General features: G+C 45.8%; 1 protein-coding gene across 5 annotated transcripts in view; it reads right to left on the bottom strand.

Annotated features, from left to right (window-relative positions):
• Positions 1 to 19836, bottom strand: part of A4GALT (alpha 1,4-galactosyltransferase (P blood group)) — a 76710-nt gene that overhangs the window by 29420 nt on the left and 27454 nt on the right. Inside the window, exon 1 of one of the 5 annotated variants that reach the window (XM_044278021.1) lies at positions 14496 to 14620. The exons of 1 other annotated variant lie outside the window; for it this stretch is intronic. The gene's annotated coding sequence lies outside the window, so the exon portion shown is untranslated. Of the gene's footprint in view, positions 1 to 12739; positions 12887 to 13727; positions 13848 to 14495; positions 14621 to 19836 lie in introns of those variants that run through there. 3 more of the 5 variants (XM_044278022.1, XM_044278025.1, XM_044278023.1) reach the window with 3 other exon arrangements.

The raw sequence follows: 19836 nt of genomic DNA, 5'->3' as shown, positions 1-19836 counted from the left end.
TGGTTACCATGCAGATTGCATGGAAAAGAGCTGTCAACCTTGGTTCCGTGAAGACCCCGTCCATGTCCTCTCCCAATAGTGGAACAGATATACCATAGGGATAAGTGGGATTATAAGGTTCCAGATATCTTTGATTATCTGAGCTACTTGTTGCCACAAACTATAAATTTGGGGGCAAGTCCACAGACCGTGATATAGATCTGTGTGTGGTGTAAGGCAATTTGGGCAATTGATAAGCCTGTTAGGTCTACTGGGGGCTGATGGCAGATTGAAAGCATACATGGCCTTATGCATTAGTCTAAAATGACTGTCCCTCCATGTTTCGTTTAATATAGACTTCCTTAGAGCCCACCAACCTTTTAGAATCTTTTCCCCAGCTCCTCCATCTTGCAGTATCGGAGCCCAAGGTCGAAATGCCTGCTGCAGCAACCCATCACCCTATCTCTCCCGTAATTGGGAATATCAGAGAGAAATGGACTGGGGGCCTGTCCCTCTCAACAGTATCCTGTCAAAGTCGTTTTTAATTACCTCTCCAGAAACATCTATTAATCTGTCTGTCAAGAATTGCTTGATTTGTGTGTATTGTATCGTCTGAAAGGGGCTTAGCTGGTATTTCTCCCTAACTTTCTGGCATGTTCGCCATCAGCGTTATGCATCATTTGCTGAGCTTTCAATATTCCTTTTCGTTCTCCATTCTTTAAACAGAGCACTATTCCTGCCCTGCTCAAATTCTGGGTGTCCCCATAGAGGCAAATGTTTCGACATTCTATGGCATAAGTGAAGGTTTTTCCTAAGAGCTCTCCAAGCTGCCCAAGTGTGTCGAAAAAATATTGAGTTCCGCAAGTGCCTTGGTAGATTCTTCAGACTCGTGTGCAGTAAGGTGCAAAGGCCCAGGGGACGCAGAGGTTACTCTCTAGCACATAGTCTGAATGAAAACTAGTGTGTCGTATCCAGTCTATAATATGTCTGAGAAAACACGCTTGATTATATACTTGTATGTTAGGTATGTTCATTACATTACAGCACAGTTTTTTATTACATTTCGCATGCATGGCAGAACAATAGCTTTATATGCAGATAGAGTTCTCCAATATATTTGCGATTGCGTTAATGATGCGCAAGTTTTTTGGCGCAATTCATGCAACTTCACATTTTAGCAGGTCTGACTACATATTACTGATTGGTGCACTAAGTATTGTTGTATGTATGGACAGCAGAGAAACATCTCCCACATGCACATTGCACATCTATTTGCCACACACTATATACCACACACACACACTATATACCACACACACACACACTATATACCACACAATCTATAGACTAGAGTTTGTGTCCTGTGTCAGAACTGCAAACAACTGCAGAAAATGGCTGCTGGGGAGGTTCTTATATAGTAAGGGGTAGGCCACTTTCCGATTGGTTGCTAGGGATGTTGCTAAGCTCAGACAAAGACATTGCAGCCTTCTCATTGGCCCACAAGCAAGAAGCAGGGAGGGTATTGATGAAAACTAGAATATTCGTGATTACGAAGATACATTAAATTCTATATTCTAGATCTCTAGGTGACGTGATTCCTCTGTCACTAATTCTACAAAGCTGTCCAGAGGCGACTTGTCACCTACAGGAGGGGTTTTGGTAGATGGCAACCATAAATTAGTAAATGATCCCTCGCCAGGATTCCTCTGCCTCTCTGTCCATAAGTCTGGCAAGAAACGGACATCTGGAAAGTCATCGAGGTTAATCCCTAGCTCTAAGTATTGTCGCTTATCGTGTGTACGGAAGAATTTCTTCCATTTCAATTTCCGGACAAAGAGATTGATGTCTTTGACCCACTCAAATGGCTGAAACTTCAGAGTTGGTACAAATAACAGACCTCTCCGTAACAGGGATAATTGGCTTTTATTGGGAATTTATTGGAAGGATTGATTATTTGTAAATTATCCTGTGAGCGGCACATTATTGCTGACACTGCCTCCCTCGTAGGAGATAATTCGAAACCAGGGGGGTGTTGCCTAAAAACCTCCTCTGTTAGTTCTAGTGTTTCCCCTTCCTTTGTTATAGGTATAATGCTTCCTCCTGTAGAGACAGTATGTATAAAACTGCCCCGTCCTCCAGTAGTGCCAGTATATAATGTCCCCTCTTACCCCCTGTAGTGCCAGTATATAATACTACTCCATGTGCCAGTATACAATGTTCCCCCCCATTGATGTCAGTATATAATGTTCCTCTATTGTCTAGTGCCAGTATGTAATGCTTTCCAGCCTGTAGTGCCAGTATATAATGCTCCCCTACCCCTGTAGTGCCAGTATATAATGCTCCCCTACCCCTGTAGTGCCAGTATACAATGCTCTCTTACCCCTGTATTGCCAGTATACAATGCTCCCCTCCCCTGCAGTGTCAGCATATAATGGTCCCCTGCAGTGCCACAATATAATGCTTCCGTAGTGCCCATATATAATGATTCCTTTCCTCATTGTGCTCCTATATAATGCTTTACCATAGTGCCTGTATATAATGCAGCCCTATAGTGCCAGTATATAATGTTATCCTCCCCTGTAGTGCCAGTACATAATGTTTCCTTACCCTGTGGTGTCAGTATATAATGCTCCCCTCCCCTGTAGTGCCAGTATATAATGCTCCTCCTCCCCCTGTATTGCCAGTATATAATGCTTTCCCGCTGTAGTGCCAGTATATAATGCTCCCCATTTCCCCCATAATGCCTATATATATATATATATATATATATAAATAAACTTTCCTGACTCCCATTCTCCACCGCTGTCTGTGATGCACGCCACAGAACTCTTCTAGTCTGTGGCCTGATTTGGGATATACCATTTGCCTGTGAATCTGAACAGTCGGGACGGTAGCCATAAGCTCTCATTACCCACTGTAAACTGCTGCCCCATATGGAAGGGGGCAGCTTTGGGGATGGGGACCCTGGGCAGTTGCCCAGTTTGCCCTCCCTAACACCGGCCCTGCTCAGACAATTAATAAAATACCCATTCCATGAATGGTACATGACAAATCCACCTCTGTTGCATCTGTACGATTGTTTTGGTATTAACTACGTTAATGTTACTTTGATGTCACATTGTTCCTGGAGATAATGAGGTGAGTAATATACACATAGTAAGACATAGGAATTAATATATTATAGTGGCTCACCTGTCTACTAACATGGACTAGGTGCTCTATGTCCAACTGATTCACCCTATCAGATATATAATAATTAACAGCTTGTATAAGGACAGGCACTCTTCATCTGGCACCAATCGGAGAGAATATAGTTAAAAAATACATACTTTAATATATAATATAATAAAATAAAATGACACAACAGAAATCCCTGAAAAAAGATAAAAATATAAAATGTAAAATATAATACACAATTTTAACCCACTGGAATTTGCAGTTGCGATTGTGTGTTGCACACGCAGCCACCATACTACAGATGGTAAAAATGAGTGTTGGAGCCCACACAGTCAATCATCACCTCCGCTGCAACAAAGTATCTCATATACATATCGTAGCAAATTTCATTAGAATGTTTATAGTTGATATGGACCAATGAAAGGAAAGATGTAACTAGTCTCTCTTCAATAGGAAATAGGCATAAGTGTGGGTCTAGTCTTTGTAGCGACCAGAAATGGCCACCTAATGGAAGAAAATCGCAATGGTTGGTATTTTCATATGCTAGCAGTAATATATTGCCACATCAAAGTCACCTGAGTAGAACTTATATTCCATCAACTCAGTTTTATGTCTTCCAATGTCCACCCTGCATTTAGCAGTAGCAACTGGATTGCAATGCGATTATTTAAATAGATCTCCTTATGTCGAGATTGTTCTCTTGTGCTATATATTAAGGAATGTCCTCTTATGCCATATATATATAAAAAAAAGGAAAATAGGATAGCAGTTGTGTACTTTCATATATCTCTTGTGGCGTCCCACACGATATCAGTACACTAACTGCTGTTACCTTTACTGCAGTTACCCCCTGCATAGGGAAGACTGAGACTTGATCATATTCCCAGTTTGAGCACCTTTAGCCTCAGCTGGGTGAAAAAGCAGAAACTGCAGACAACCACTAGAGTTCCAGGACGAAAGCATACCCTGAGAATCTGTGAGTTAAGTCCAGAGACCTAGAAGAAGCCATTCCTCCTTAGCTAGTCTGTCCTCATACAGCAGAAGTTACAGAAAAGTGCAGAAGATTCATTCCTGTCACAATTACAGAGCTACCAAGCAGACGACTTAAACTGCAAGTTCGAAATGTGAAGCAGAAGTATGTATTCCTGCCAATACTTGCCAAAACCTGCTGGGACCAAGAGACCAAAGCTGTATACTGCATGGATGCAAGTTATTTTAAGTGAAGCAACGTTTGAACTTCATCTCAAGGTCTGGACATCATTTACTCTGTAAATTCCTCTATTACCCCTACTATCACTACACTCAAATTTATTGCAAGTGAGCCAGGAGTCCAGCCGTACCCAGGTAGGAGACACGGTGACACAATTATCACTACCCTACAGAGACATTATAGGCCATTTCACCATTCTGGCATTCCTAATCTGGAACGTGCGTTATAACACTTTGGAAGGGCCCTGGGATAGTACCCTGTGCACGCTGCAATTGGCGTCACAACAAATACAGAACATTAACCACCCATACCTGGTCACTGCAAAAGTGGCGTCACGAACAGGATTTACCTTTGTGCCTATACACTACAGGCTATAGTAATCACCAAACCCCCAGAAAAAGAGACTTTTATTGCATTTACTTACTGCTGAAGAGTGTGGGTTTGCATGAGTTGCAGAACAGTGGCAGAGCAGGGGTTGATCGGCCATCTTAGATACATCCACTCAGCAGAGGGGAGGGAACCAAACAGCCCGCCTCCACAGAGAAACCAGTCTTACAGCAGCAGGAACTAAAGTGCTGAATACAAGTTCCCAGGAGGACAGAGAAATCTCTGCATTTGCCCATACAGGAAGTGAAGCGGCGGCCATCTTGAAAAAGGGAAAATACTGTCTTTTCTGCCTTGGATGTTGAAGAAACATCAACCGTGGATCTGAGTGAGTACTACTGCGAAAATAACCTTGCTAAAGACTGTTAAGAGTTATAATCTGTCTGCCAGAGCACCATACTTCCTGAAATTGAGCAGCTGTAGGGACTCTTAAATCCTTAAGGACCGGGTTCATTTTCACCTTCAGGACCAGGCCATTTTTTGCCAATCTGACCAGTGTCACTTTATGTGGTGATAACTTTAAAACGCTTTGACTTATCCAGGCTATTCTGAGATAGTTTTTTTTCGTCACATATTGTACTTCATGACACTGGTAAAATGGAGTAAAAAAAAAAAAACATTTTTATTTATAAAAAAATACCAAATTTGCCTAAATGTTTTAGAAAATTTGCAAATTTCCAAGTTTTAATTTCTCTACTTCTATAATACATAGATAACCTATAAAACGACACTGAGAACTAATAAGCTATAAAAATATTGCTTTATTAAATATATAGTTAAAAACATACAAAGATGACAGACAAATGCACAAAAGTGCAGTACAATCCTGGGAGAGTTTGTAGAGTACAACAATGTAGAAAGATAAATGACCTAATTATAGATATTTATGAGTGAAACAGAACTGCCATATGAAATATATATTAAGAGAATACCCACTATTGATAAGGATAAAAATAGTATCAAAAGAGATAAAGTGCAAGTGCAAAACTGCTATGTGAGCAGAAGAAAAAGAGACAACTCTCCAATGTGGGTCTCTGAATATATATATATATACACACACACACATATATATACCTGTTCAACTCAATTGAACGAATGATAAAGTGCATGTGCCAATTATAAAAAAAAGAAAAAAAATCACAAGAAAAAACATAATAAATGTTTTTTTGTCAAAAAAGCTAAATCCGCAAAAAGGTCAGACAAACACACAGTACTTTACACACGGTACGTGACCTTATCTTCTTTATCTGCTTGTTTGTCTGACCTTTTTTCAGATTTAGCTTTTACGTAAAAATTACGTTTTTGTTTATTTTTACTTGAAACTTTAATTTTTTTTGGGGAAAACTTTATTTTTCCAACTTTAGCCATTTAGCCACCGGTGATCGGAAATACGCAAGACGTGTCCTTAAGTACCGGGACATCAGGGCGTACTGGTATGCCATGTGTCCGGAAAAGAGGTTAAAGGAGCCATGCACCAATTCTGCTGCAGTCGCCCATAGCAACCTGCATCTAAACTGCATTGTAGCCAATACTGATCCCTCCAATCTGGTACTGGGTATCAAGGGTCATGTCTGACAGCGAAGATAGCACCCACTTGGACCGCAGTGATCCATCAGCAGCAGCTGCAGCCACCGGCATCATGCCTCTTACTATGCCATACTATTTTGGGGCACCCTGGCTCCCGTTACTCAGGAGAGTCCCATTCACTCAGGGAATTTCGTGTTAAAATTCTAGCCACGTTTAAGCTATATCCAGTATCACAGGATCAGAAAGTGGAAATTCTGATTAGCCAGTTACATGGAGTTGCGCTCCGGGAGCTCAAGTCCTGGCCTTGGCTAGAGCAGAAAACCGCTGAACAGATCCTAGACTTACTCAGTACCACCTTTGAGACTAGGACCGCCTCTGAACTTAAAATGCGCTTCTTTGGAAAGCGGCAGCAGTCAAAGGAGACCTTGAGAGACTTTGCACTTTGCAAGAAGCCCTGCGGGCTGTTATCCACATTGATCCCTATAAAGCTGAGGGACAAGATCAAACCCTCAGGGAACAGTTGACTAATCCCTCAAACGTCAGCTGAAGATGCTGTCAGCTCAGCACCCAGATACCCCTTTCTTGGATTTTAAGGAACTTGCTATTGGCATCCTAGGGAAAAGTCACCAAGCTGAACCCCCTGAAAACAAGAGGGCAGGGCCCGCACTACAGCCTGCTACTCACTGCCAAATAACTGAGCATTGGGCTCAGGCACCCGTTCCAGATGCCGTAGCAGCTCTGACTGCTCAAGTCTCCCTCTTGGCTGAGAATTTGGAGAGGATAAGGAAACAGCTAGAGCGACTGGAACAGCAGCCAAAGGTGGAGAAAAGGGACTTCTGCAAACAGAGACCGCCCTACACCCGATTCACAAGAATATCGGCGCCAGCCAATCGGTAGGTTGTCAGACCCCGGTTATCAAAACATTAGGAAACACCAATGCCTGCATTGTCACACACTTTATGCCTAGGTATGTGGGTGTTAAAGATGTGTGAATTTTAGTCTATATTTTGTATATCTAGGATTGTAATGAGTTAACTTTTTCTACTTTCAAGTGCCCACCCACCCCATCTTTGTTTCAAGACTGGAGGAGAGAGGGGGGCAAAGGGCTGTGCTGTGAGAAGTGTCTGTTTTCTCATCTTTGTACAGGTGTCCCAAGAGTCATATAGACTGTGAAAGAGTGCATAAGCCAATTATATGGCTCGATGATATGTATATATTATTCACTGCCTATAGAGAAGCATCTCTTTGAAGTGTCACATATGACGTAGGCAGTATTCTTGTTAGGATAAACTCCATTACAAAATGGCGATGGTAACCAGATGTTTAAATTAGTTCACATTCCAAAGTAGGACCCAGTGTGCAGATGCAGGTGTATTATCTCCTCTCTCTTAGCTCTTCTTCCTTTTTGACCAATGAAACAATGTTTTAGCCTCAGAGAGGACTGCCCTCTTCTGAAGATGTATATACACTTACCCCGTGTAATAAAAATTTGAGATTGCATTGACCATCTATGTGTCAGCGTCTAGTCTCTCAGCCACGCATGGATATTAACCCCTGGGGGGGGGTACATTGATTTAGGGCACCAGAGTGTATCTTAAATGCCCTAATTTAGGGCATCTTTATCATGGGCGCCCACCCCGTGGTTGAAGTTGACATCAACGGAGTGAAGTTTCCTGCTTTGATATCGGATCTCAAGTGACTACCATCCGCCAAGTAGCATTTGACACATGCCGAAACGGAGCCCAGCTGACGCAACCTCCTTAATCTTGGCTCCATATCATAGCTACCAATGCAAACCGGTGCCTATACTAGGTTATTGGGAACCTACCTTACAGATGGAAGATACCAAACTCCCATGCCAAGGGGTAGCCGTTATTCAGGCCCCAGAAGATGACAATTGCCCTGTGGTCCTGGGGATGAATGTACTCGGCAACTGTTACCCTGAAGTGCTGAAAGCCTTAAAGAAAACCCTACTGACTGCCCCCGTGCAACTCAATGTGTTATAAACCAGACCATTCAAGTGCTAGCCGCTTAACAAAAATTCAGCAATCAACTGGGCAAAATCTGCCGTGTCCGCATCAAGGATGCTCAACCTATCACACTCCAGCCTGGAGCAGAGACTCTGATATGGTGCAAGGCTAGCATCAGTATCCAAGCTCAGGATTATCAGGCCCTTGTGGGCCCTTATCACATCCATCAGCAGGATATCCTGGATTCCCCTACTGCTGCGGCCCAACAATCACTCCAAACAGTGGAGGAAACCAAAGACCTGCCGGAACAGCCCTGGTGGGTTAAACTACATATTGGGGATACCACAACCTCTAACGAAACAATCAACGGTGTGCTGGACTTAGTCAAACAACACCATCAAGTCTTCAGCAAACATCCTCTGGACTATGGTCAGACTCGCTTAATACAGGACATCATTCCAACTGGCACTCATCCTCCAATCAAAGAGAGATGCAGACCAGTCCCTCCTGCCATGTACCAGCAGGTGAAGAAGATGGTGCAGGATATGAAGACAAGCAATGTCATCCAGGATAGTCACAAGCCCCTGGGCTGCCCCCTTAGTCCTGGTAAAGAAGAAGGATGGAACCATCCATTTTTGTGTGGACTACCGTAAGATCAACAACATTACGCACAAGGATGCGTAGCCCCTGTCACGAATTGAGGAGTCCCTGGTTTTATCTTGTGTGCTTTGGACCTTCAGCAATGATTAAAAAAAAAAAAGTAAATTAAAAAAAAAAAAAAAATATATATATATATATATATATATATACATTTGAGTAGCGTATCCCTGTTTACAGTATAAGATGATAGGAGTTTTTGCACTTTAATGTTATTCTAAGTGCAAAAGGTGTGCCACCTCTAGCTGGGCCTGTGGCCATCTGTACTGCAGCATAGTACAACTGTCAGTATATTATGACAGTTTGCCTGTGAGATCCACTGGCTTCCTGTTGCCTTGGCAATCAGCCAGGGTCTGCCACCGATCTCGAGGTGCAGTGAGAATGCAGGACGTATGCATACGTCCAGTTGTGTGAACATTGCAGCTGCAAGGACATATGCATACATCCTGAAGTAAGAAGGGGTTAAAGGGTTTTTCCCATCTCATTAAGTTATATATATCTACAGTATCGGGGATAACAAGCAGATAGGTGGAAGTCTGACTGCTGGAACCCCTGCCGATCCTGAGAATGTAGACATGCATAGGGAATGGATGGAGTGGTGGACACGCAGGTGCAGTCCGCATTATTCACTCCAGGCACAATTATGTCCCCATTCTCAGGATTGGTGGGGGCCAGTGGTCAGACCCCCATCTACTGCTTTAGCTTATAGAGCAGTGGTCTCCAAACTGTGGAGCCAGATATTGCAAAACTACAACTCCCAGCATGCCTGGACAGCCAACGAGAGTTGTAGTTTACTGAGGGCAGTGATACAGCTGAATTCAGGAAAGCGCCCGCAGCTGCTGGCCAAGTGCATAAGTACCTGAAGCTCCTAGCATTAAGTAATGCTAAGAGCATCAGATCATTATGATCTGTGGATGGCACTGTTATGGGGGATCTGTGGATGGCACTGTTATGGGGGATCTGTGGATGGCACTGTTATGGGGGATCTGTGGATGGCACTGTTATGGGGGATCTGTGGATGGCACTGTTATGGGGGATCTGTGGATGGCACTGTTATGGGGGATCTGTGGATGGCACTGTTATGGGGGATCTGTGGATGGCACTGTTATGGGGGATCTGTGGATGGCACTGTTATGGGGGATCTGTGGATGGCACTGTTATGGGGGATCTGTGGATGGCACTGTTATGGAGGATCTGTAGATGACACTGTTATGGAGGATCTGTGGATGACACTGTTATGGAGGATCTGTGGATGACACTGTTATGGAGGATCTGTGGATGACACTGTTATGGAGGATCTGTGGATGACACTGTTATGGAGGATCTGTGGATGACACTGTTATGGAGGGGGATCTGTGGATGGCACTGTTATGGAGGGGGATCTGTGGATGGCACTGTTATGGAGGGGGATCTGTGGATGGCACTGTTATGGAGGATCTGTGGATGACACTGTTATGGGGGAGGGATCTGTGGATGACACTGTTATGGGGAACTGTGGATGACACTGTTATGGAGGATCTGTGGATGACACTGTTATGGAGGATCTGTGGATGACACTGTTATGGAGGATCTGTGGATGACACTGTTATGGGAGAGGGATCTGTGGATGACACTGTTATGGAGGATCTGTGGATGACACTGTTATGGAGGATCTGTGGATGACACTGTTATGGAGGATCTGTGGATGACACTGTTATGGAGGATCTGTGGATGACACTGTTATGGAGGGGGATCTGTGGATGGCACTGTTATGGAGGGGGATCTGTGGATGGCACTGTTATGGAGGGGGATCTGTGGATGGCACTGTTATGGAGGGGGATCTGTGGATGGCACTGTTATGGGGAATCTGTGGATGACACTTATGGGGGGGAATCTGTGGATGACACTGTTATGGGGAGGGATCTGTGGATGACACTGTTATGGGGGATCTGGGGATGAAACTGCTATGGGGGGGGGGGGGATCTGTGGATGACACTGTTATGGGGGGAGGGATCTGTCGATTACACTTATGGGGGAGGGATCTGTGGATGGCACTGTTATGGGGGGGATCTGTGGATGACACTGTTATGGGGATGACACTGCTATGGGGGGGGGGGATCTGTGGATGACACATACCGTATATAGCATCTTATGCTATATGTGTCATCCCCATATCCACCCTATGACAGTGTCATCCTGGGATCCCCTCCCCCCCCCCCCCCCCCCCCCTCCTATATAACAGTGTCCAGGGCCAGACTGGGGATAAAAACCAGCCCTGGAAAAAGTTGCATACCAGCCCCACAGCATTGCGTCATTATTTACTTGTTTATAAAAGGGGAAAGCATTCATTTTAAAACACGTGTGTAAACACGAATATGAACTTTGCCCCACAATAGCTCGTTTGTAGAACCCCCATTGTTCATATTATCACAGTAGACCAGCTTTTCCCAACCAGGATGCCTCCAGCTGTTGTAAAACTACAACTCTCAGCATGCCCAGAAAGCGTTTGGCTGTTAGGGCATGCTGGGAGATGTAGTTTTGCAACAGCTGGAAGCATCCTGGTAGGGAAACACTACAGTAGACCATTATCCCATCCAATTGGGTCAGAACTAAGAATAATCAAAGAACTTTACTTTAAAGAATGGAAGACACAGTTTCAAACTCTTACTTTATATTAGTTACTCAACACACATAAAACCAGTAGTTGATGAATAGTGCAAAAAAAAAACAACAAGAGGGGAAAAAAAGTGCAAATAAACCTTTTGAGGTAAAAAGTGCAAAATGTTATACTAAACCATGTGACCATGCTGGTATAACCTGGGCATCTCCTGTATATAATTATATATGTATAGCTGGTATATGTTATACATCTTCTTGTATACAGTGTATAACTTATACCGGCTCAACATATATAATTATATACAGAAGATGCCCAGGTTATACCAGCATGGTCCATATCACTATATACAAGAAGATGTATAACTTATACCAGCTGTACATATATAATTATATACAGCAGATGCCAGGTTATACCAGCATGCTCCATATCACTATATACAAGAAGATGTATAACTTATACCAGCTGTACATATATAATTATATACAGAAGATGCCCAGGTTATACCAGCATGCTCCATATCACTATATACAAGAAGATGTATAACTTATACCAGCTGTACATATATAATTATATACAGAAGATGCCCAGGTTATACCAGCATGCTCCATATCACTATATACAAGAAGATGTATAACTTATACCAGCCTTACATATATAATTATATACAGGAGATGCCCAGGTTATACCAGCATGCTCCATATCACTATATACAGGAAGATGTATAACTTATACCAGCTGTACATATATAATTATATACAGCAGATGCCAGGTTATACCAGCATGGTCCATATCACTATATACAAGAAGATGTATAACTTATACCAGCTGTACATATATAATTATATACAGCAGATGCCAGGTTATACCAGCATGCTCCATATCACTATATACAAGAAGATGTATAACTTATACCAGCTGTACATATATAATTATATACAGAAGATGCCCAGGTTATACCAGCATGCTCCATATCACTATATACAAGAAGATGTATAACTTATACCAGCTATACATATATAATTATATACAGGAGATGCCCAGGTTATACCAGCATGGTCCATATCACTATATACAGGAAGATGTATAACTTATACCAGCCTTACATATATAATTATATACAGAAGATGCCCAGGTTATACCAGCATGGTTCATGTCACTATATACAAGAAGATGTATGACTTATACCAGCTGTACATATATAATTTATACTCAGATATATAGTCCTCCTGTAAGTACCTGGGGCAGTGGGATCTGTGCTAACCTTGTGCCTAGTGGGCTGAGTGCTTATTCTGCTGGTTCTTCAAGCACTGGACGGCCTGGACCATCAGCGTGGAATCGTGGATGGCAGGCAGTGCTAGTGAGCATTGACAATGGCACCCGTGCTCTGCAGCCGCTCCCGCCTAAACTAAAGGAATGCGCCGTCGGATGTGCCACTCAAGCAGCAGCGCTGTGCTGATTATTGGTATGTCCGGGTTCAGCTCTGAGCCCGGACAACCCCTTTAAGGGGTCACTGACCCTAAATTACCCAGCTTATATATGTACAAGCAGCTAGATGTAGGTGCAAGGATCTCAGCACTGAAATTAAGTAAAGATGGAGGCATCCCAGGTCAGTCGCTCCCCAGCCTTCATATGGCCAGCAACACAAGAAATGTGACATTTAGATTTGCTACCCCTTTAAGAAATTGGGCATTGCAAAATCATGTTTGTTTTATGAATTCTTTGGTTTAGGCGCTTTGGTAAACAGGACGATGTCTGGCAACCATGCCCGGCTCAAGCTGCCAAGTTTTCCCTTCACAGAATTGTTTATACCCAGTATAAAAACGGTGCCAAGACAAAGAGTTAGGGCTGTATTAGACCAACAGACTGGTTTTCTCACCAATCATTGGTCAGATGTCCGTTTACACACACAGATCTTTTGTTATACTCACCAGCTATTGGTCTGATTGGACAGTTAGAGGACAGCCGCCAACATGATCTTAGGATTCACGTAAGGTCGGGCAGGTAACTAGAAACCCTGGTATCCATAAGACCGAGTCAGTCAGTGAGGTCGGAGCTGCCCCTAGATGGGCATTTAAGCAGTTCTGTGCCTTACTGAAGGTCACATGACGAGGCCAGCCTAGACCCAGGGTATACAGAAGAGGCCGACCTGTGACACCGAGCCACACAGTCTGCAAAACTGGTGCAATGGGTATGTGACAATCCCTACATCTTCATATGCACTTACTGATCTGATGACAGCAAGCAGAGGTAGTGAGAACTTGAGACACTAATATATGCAGAGCTTTCCATTAGGCTCCTGCACACAACAAAAAATAAGGACAGCAAACCACGAGCTGCCCACATCCGTAAATCCGTTCTGCAAAAGAGCTAGAGCATATCCTTTCTGAAGACAAGAATAGGCATTTTTAACATGGAGTGGGGGGGCGTGCAGGACGCACACGGTCGGTATCGGAGGACTGCGGACAGCGAGTGCATACGGCCTTACACAGCGTAGGCAGGCATCACACCATCATTTCACTGCTCTCACACGTCAGTGTTTGATCAGTGATTAGAAGCCAGAACCCAGAGTGGCACCTGCAGAGATAGGCTATAAGGAAAGATCTGCTCCTGGTCACCAGAAGTCCTCATGCATGGCACAGAGGAGGGGGTGGGGGATGCAGGACCCCAGCAGAGGGACTGAAATCTCAGAACTGATGTAATGAACCCCCCCCAAAGTGCAGCTACATGCCATTGTCATTCATTCATGTCCTGAATCTGTGGAACTACAAGCAACAGCATGCTGCAGATGTCACATGCGGTATGACATGATGGTACTTGTAGTGCAGCAGCGGCTGCAGACCAGGATCTATTGACATTCACCCAAACCCTCGTAGCCTTGACACAGTAGGAGGGGAACATGCAGATACATAGCACACAGACTGAATGGAGAGCCGTCCCCTGTCGCTCTCCTGTTAAGTGCATTAGCCCCCTCCATCCCTGCTCCCGTTCTCACCTCACTAGCCTCTGTCTCCACGCCGCCGGCGTACACTCGCTCCCCAGCCGCCGAAAAAACGCATTAAACTTCTCGTGACGTCATCATGACACGAGCTGTGGCACACGAGACAGGCTATCCACTAACACTACGGCGTTTCAGAAGTAGCTTGTACGAGGAACTAATTACGTGAATAGATGTGGGCGTGTCCTGCAGGCTGACTGTGGGGGGCCAAGCAGGGGCGTAACTATAAGTGACTGGGCCCCACAGCAAATATTTGTAAGGGCCCCCCCCAGCGTGCTTCGCACCTCCCTCCTCCTGTGTAAACCCCACTCCTTTGGCACAGTGTAGAGGTATACTGTATATTGTGTGGCACAGTGTAGCGGTATACTGTATATTGTGGGGCACAGTGTAGGCTATATGTGTATAACATAAACATATTTCACATGAAAACTTAGTTACTTGGCTTGGCCCTTGGGGATCTCAGACGCCACTTCCACACTTTGGCCGCGGGCTCGGTGGAGCTGATGTTGTGTTTTATCCTAATGAGAAAGATTTCATAATAAGGATTTGGAGAAGGGGAAGAGGGGTAGCAGAGCAAGTGAGGCTGGTGCTGCTACTAGAGGGGCATACCATGGGGGAGTAATAAAGCCCACCATAATGCCCCCCCCCAGTAGAAATAATTCTCCTTATAATGTGCAAAAAATACCCCCCTGTAATGCCCCCAGTTGAGCTAATGTCCCCATAGTGCCCCCATAATTTGCCAGTATAAAATACCCCTATATAGTGCCCCCAGTAAATGCCCCCATAGTGCTCCTCTCCCCCCTCCTTCCTAGTGCCCCCCCCCCATAATGTACCAGTATAAAATGCCCCATATATAGGGCCCCAGTAGATGCCCCTCAGTGTCCGGCCTCTGATAGGCTGCCGGCCTAGTGTCCCCCATAATGCCCCCCAATAATGTGCCAGTAAGTGTCCCCATAGATGCCCCCCATCATGTGCCAGTATCAAGTGCCTCTCTCCCCCCCATGTGCCAGTATCATAGTGCCAAACCCACCCATGTGCCAGTATCAAGTGCCAACCCCCCCCCACATGCCAGTATCAAGTGCCTCTCTCCTCCCCCCCATGTGCCAGTATCATAATGCCAAACCCACCCATGTCCCAGTATCAAGTGCCAAACCCCCGCCCCCACATGCCAGTATCAAGTGCCTCTCTCTCTCCCCCCATGTCCCAGTATATCATAGTGCCATCTTCCCCCCCCCCCCAAAAAAAAAGTGGCAGTATCAAGTGCCTCTCTCCCCGCCATGTGCCAGTATGAGGTGCCAACCCCTCCCCCCCATGTGCCAGTATCAGGTACAAACCCCCCTCCCCCCATGTGCCAGTATCCAGGGCCGTCTTTAATATTGATTGGTCCCTGGGCAAAAATGCACTTGGGCCCCTGGATCCCGCCTTCCCACAACACACACACAAAAAATCCTACCACACATCTGGTAGAGTACAGTGATATAAATACTTCCAGTTCTGAAGACTCTAGCGGCTCAGGATCAGTGCTCTGGGCAGCTGGGCTCAGGCTGGAAGTGGGCACCGCTCTGAAGGAAGGAGACCAGGGCTCGGCTCACCCTAGTGTTACAGTGCACCCCAGCACCCCACAGTATGCAGTATAGCACCCTTTAGTATACAACACCACACAGCATGCAGTAGGGCTGCACGATAGGGGAATTTTGTGCGATTAGGGCCCTAAAAATTGCGATAACGATATGCGATGCAATATTTTAAGGGAATTGTGCTAGAGGTCTATTTGCTTGGATTTTCCCATATGAGCCGCTAACGCGGCTGGGTATGACATAGTTATGGGGGATCTGTGGAGGGCGCCGTGTTGTGGGGGGATCTGTGGAGGGCGCCGTGTTGTGGGGGGATCTGTGGAGGGCGCCGTGTTGTGGGGGGATCTGTGGAGGGCGCCGTGTTGTGGGGGTTTCTGTGGAGGGCGCCGTGTTGTGGGGGTTTCTGTGGAGGGCGCCGTGTTGTGGGGGTTTCTGTGGAGGGCGCCGTGTTGTGGGGGTTTCTGTGGAGGGCGCCGTGTTGTGGGGGTTTCTGTGGAGGGCGCCGTTGTGGGGGTTTCTGTGGAGGACACTGTTATGGGGGTTTCTGTGGAGGACACTTATGGGGGTTTCTGTGGAGGACACTTATGGGGGTTTCTGTGGAGGACACTTATGGGGGTTTCTGTGGAGGACACTTATGGGGGTTTCTGTGGAAGACACTTATGGGGGTTTCTGTGGAGGACACTGTTATGGGGTGGATCTGTGGAGTACGCTGTTACAGATATGTGTGCTATGACACATAGGGCCATGAGAGCGGCTGGGTATGACATAGTTATGGGGGATCTGTGGAGGGCGCTGTGTTGTGGGGGGATCTGTGGAGGGTGCCGTGTTGTGGGGGGATCTGTGGAGGGCGCCGTGTTGTGGGGGGATCTGTGGAGGGCGCCGTGTTGTGGGGGTTTCTGTGGAGGGCGCCGTGTTGTGGGGGTTTCTGTGGAGGGCGCCGTGTTGTGGGGGTTTCTGTGGAGGGCGCCGTGTTGTGGGGGTTTCTGTGGAGGGCGCCGTGTTGTGGGGGTTTCTGTGGAGGGCGCCGTGTTGTGGGGGTTTCTGTGGAGGGCGCCGTTGTGGGGGTTTCTGTGGAGGACACTGTTATGGGGGTTTCTGTGGAGGACACTTATGGGGGTTTCTGTGGAGGACACTTATGGGGGTTTCTGTGGAGGACACTTATGGGGGTTTCTGTGGAAGACACTTATGGGGGTTTCTGTGGAGGACACTGTTATGGGGTGGATCTGTGGAGTACGCTGTTACAGATATGTGTGCTATGACACATAGGGCCATGAGAGGGGCCAGCATAAGACATAGCATCTTATGCTGGTTCCCCTCATGGCCCTATGTGTCCCCTCATGTGTCCTAAACTGCGCACATTACACGCAAAGCCAGTTAAGTGTTTTACTAGTGTGTGTGTGTGTGAAACAATCTCTCTCCTATTGATAACAGGTCCGGCCTCTGTACTCACTGTCACTATGAATGCTCTGCAGCGAGCGGGCCGGCCGGCGCCTGACTGATGTCACTTAGTAACGCTCCTCCCACTTGAGGAAGCAGGAGCGTTACTAAGTGACGTCAGTCACGCGCCAGCCGGCCTGCTCGCTGCCGTTCGCTGCAGTGCATTGCATTCATAGTGACAGTGAGTACAGAGGCCGGACCTGTTATCAATAGGAGAGAGATTGTTTCACACACACTAGTAAAACACTTTACACGCAAAGGCAGTTACGTGCGCGGGGCCCCTTTATATATAATCAAATAATCGCGGCATTTTCGGGTCGGCCAAATCGCCATATCGCATTTTTTTTTATTTATCGTGCAGCCCTAGTATGCAGTATAGCACCCTATAGTATACAGCACCACACAGTATGCAGTATAGCACCCCACACTATACAGTACCCCACAGTATATAGTAGAGCAGTATAGCAGCCCACAGTATACAGCACCCCACAGTATACAACACCTCACAGTATACAGTAGAGCAGTATAGCACCTCACCGTATACAGCACCCCAAACTATACTCGATACAGCACCCCACACTATACAGTACAGCAGTATAGCACTCCACACTATACAGCACTCACAGTATACAGTATACAGACCCCAACAGTATACAGTACAGCAGTATAGCACTCCAGGCCCCCCCACAGTATACAGGCCCCCACAGTATACAGCCCCCCTGTCACGGCTGAGGATGGGGAAAACCCTCAGCCGTGCGATGAAGGAAGATGGTCGCTGCTTGACCAGGAACACAGGTGAGCGCAGCTAATTGTTTTCTTTTTTGTTCAATATATACACATGTAACGGAGAAGGGACTAGTTATACAACGATCCGTTGTGAGCCCTTGTCTGTGGTGCCGTGCTTTTTGTAAACTAATTTTATTAAGGGAAGAGGCATGAATATTTCTTGACAGTACAATTACTGCAACTACATAGGTATGAAAGTTACATTGTTTCCTAATACAACTTCACATTAGGAAATAGCTTTCAACAGATACCGGTAGACATGTGTAAGTCTTGTTTCTAAATTCCCTATTTTCTTTATCCTCCCCTAAACCCCCCTCCCCCTATTTTAATTAAACTAATAAACATCCTGCTCGGAACGAAACCTTAGCATATTCCATGAACATAGACAGAATTAGCGAAGATTGCACTTGTTGTGTACACTTTCACTCCGCACTAGTGTAGAATGATTATTTCTGTGCCAAACGGCCTAGCGCTCCTTTCAATTGCTCTTACAAGTACCAATGTGTGAGTGTGAAGGGTTTCATTGTATTTTCTATTTCTGAATCAGACAAAATTTGCGTCATAAAACCTCGCCACCTTTTCAAAAACTTGCCCCCCTTTCCTTCTCTCCGCTTCCCTGCGTTCCATGGCCAATAAACCTTTCAGGTTTAATAAAATGCTGTCTCTAGAGGGAATCGAGGGTTGCAGCCAAAGATGCAGTATGCTTCTTTTGGTTACCATGCAGATTGCATGGAAAAGCGCTGTCAACCTTTGTTCCGTGAAGACCCCGTCCTTCGTCCTCTCCCAATAGTAGAACAGATATACCATAGAGTTTAGTGGGATTATAAGGTTCCAGATATCTTTGATTATCTGAGCTACTTGTTGCCACAAACTATAAATTTGGGGGCAAGTCCACAGACCGTTATATACAGTAGATTCGTGTGTGGTGTAAGGCAATTTGGGCAGCTGATAAGCCTCTTAGGTCTGCTGGGGGCTGATGGCAGATTGAAAGCAGGGGCGTAGCGTGGGGGGGGCCAGGGGGGCCGTTGCCCCGGGCGCCAAATTGTAGGGGGCGCCAGGCAGAAGGCAGTAAAATGAGGGTGATGGAAGCCTATGGCTCCCATCCCCTCCGTTCCGCCTGGCATCAAGCTTTAAAACGCAGTAGAGCGGCGCAGGAGTCCAGGAGATCGTGATTATATGACCGTGACCTCCTGCGCCGGGTCTCGCGAGATGACGCGATGACGCGGCGCAGGAGGCCACGGTGATGTGTTCCTGACTGCCTGCGCCGGGTCTCGCGAGATGACGCGATGACGCGGCGCAGGAGGCCACGTTGATGTTTTCCTGACTGCCTGCGCCGGGACGCCCAAGCAAAGACTGCAAGAGGTGATGAAGAGAGGTGAGTACTTTTTTTTTTTTTTTATGTAAGTACTGGGGGCCATACTGGGGGCACTATGGAGGTGGCCAGTATATTTAAAGAATGGGTACCGTTTTATATTATACAGAGGGGCCATGATACATTATACAGAAGGCCATTATATATTATAGTTATACAGAGGGGGCCA

Source organism: Bufo gargarizans, chromosome 2 (genome assembly GCF_014858855.1).
Source record: "Bufo gargarizans isolate SCDJY-AF-19 chromosome 2, ASM1485885v1, whole genome shotgun sequence".
NCBI lineage: Eukaryota > Metazoa > Chordata > Amphibia > Anura > Bufonidae > Bufo > Bufo gargarizans.
This window is presented reverse-complemented; position numbering and strand designations above follow the sequence as displayed.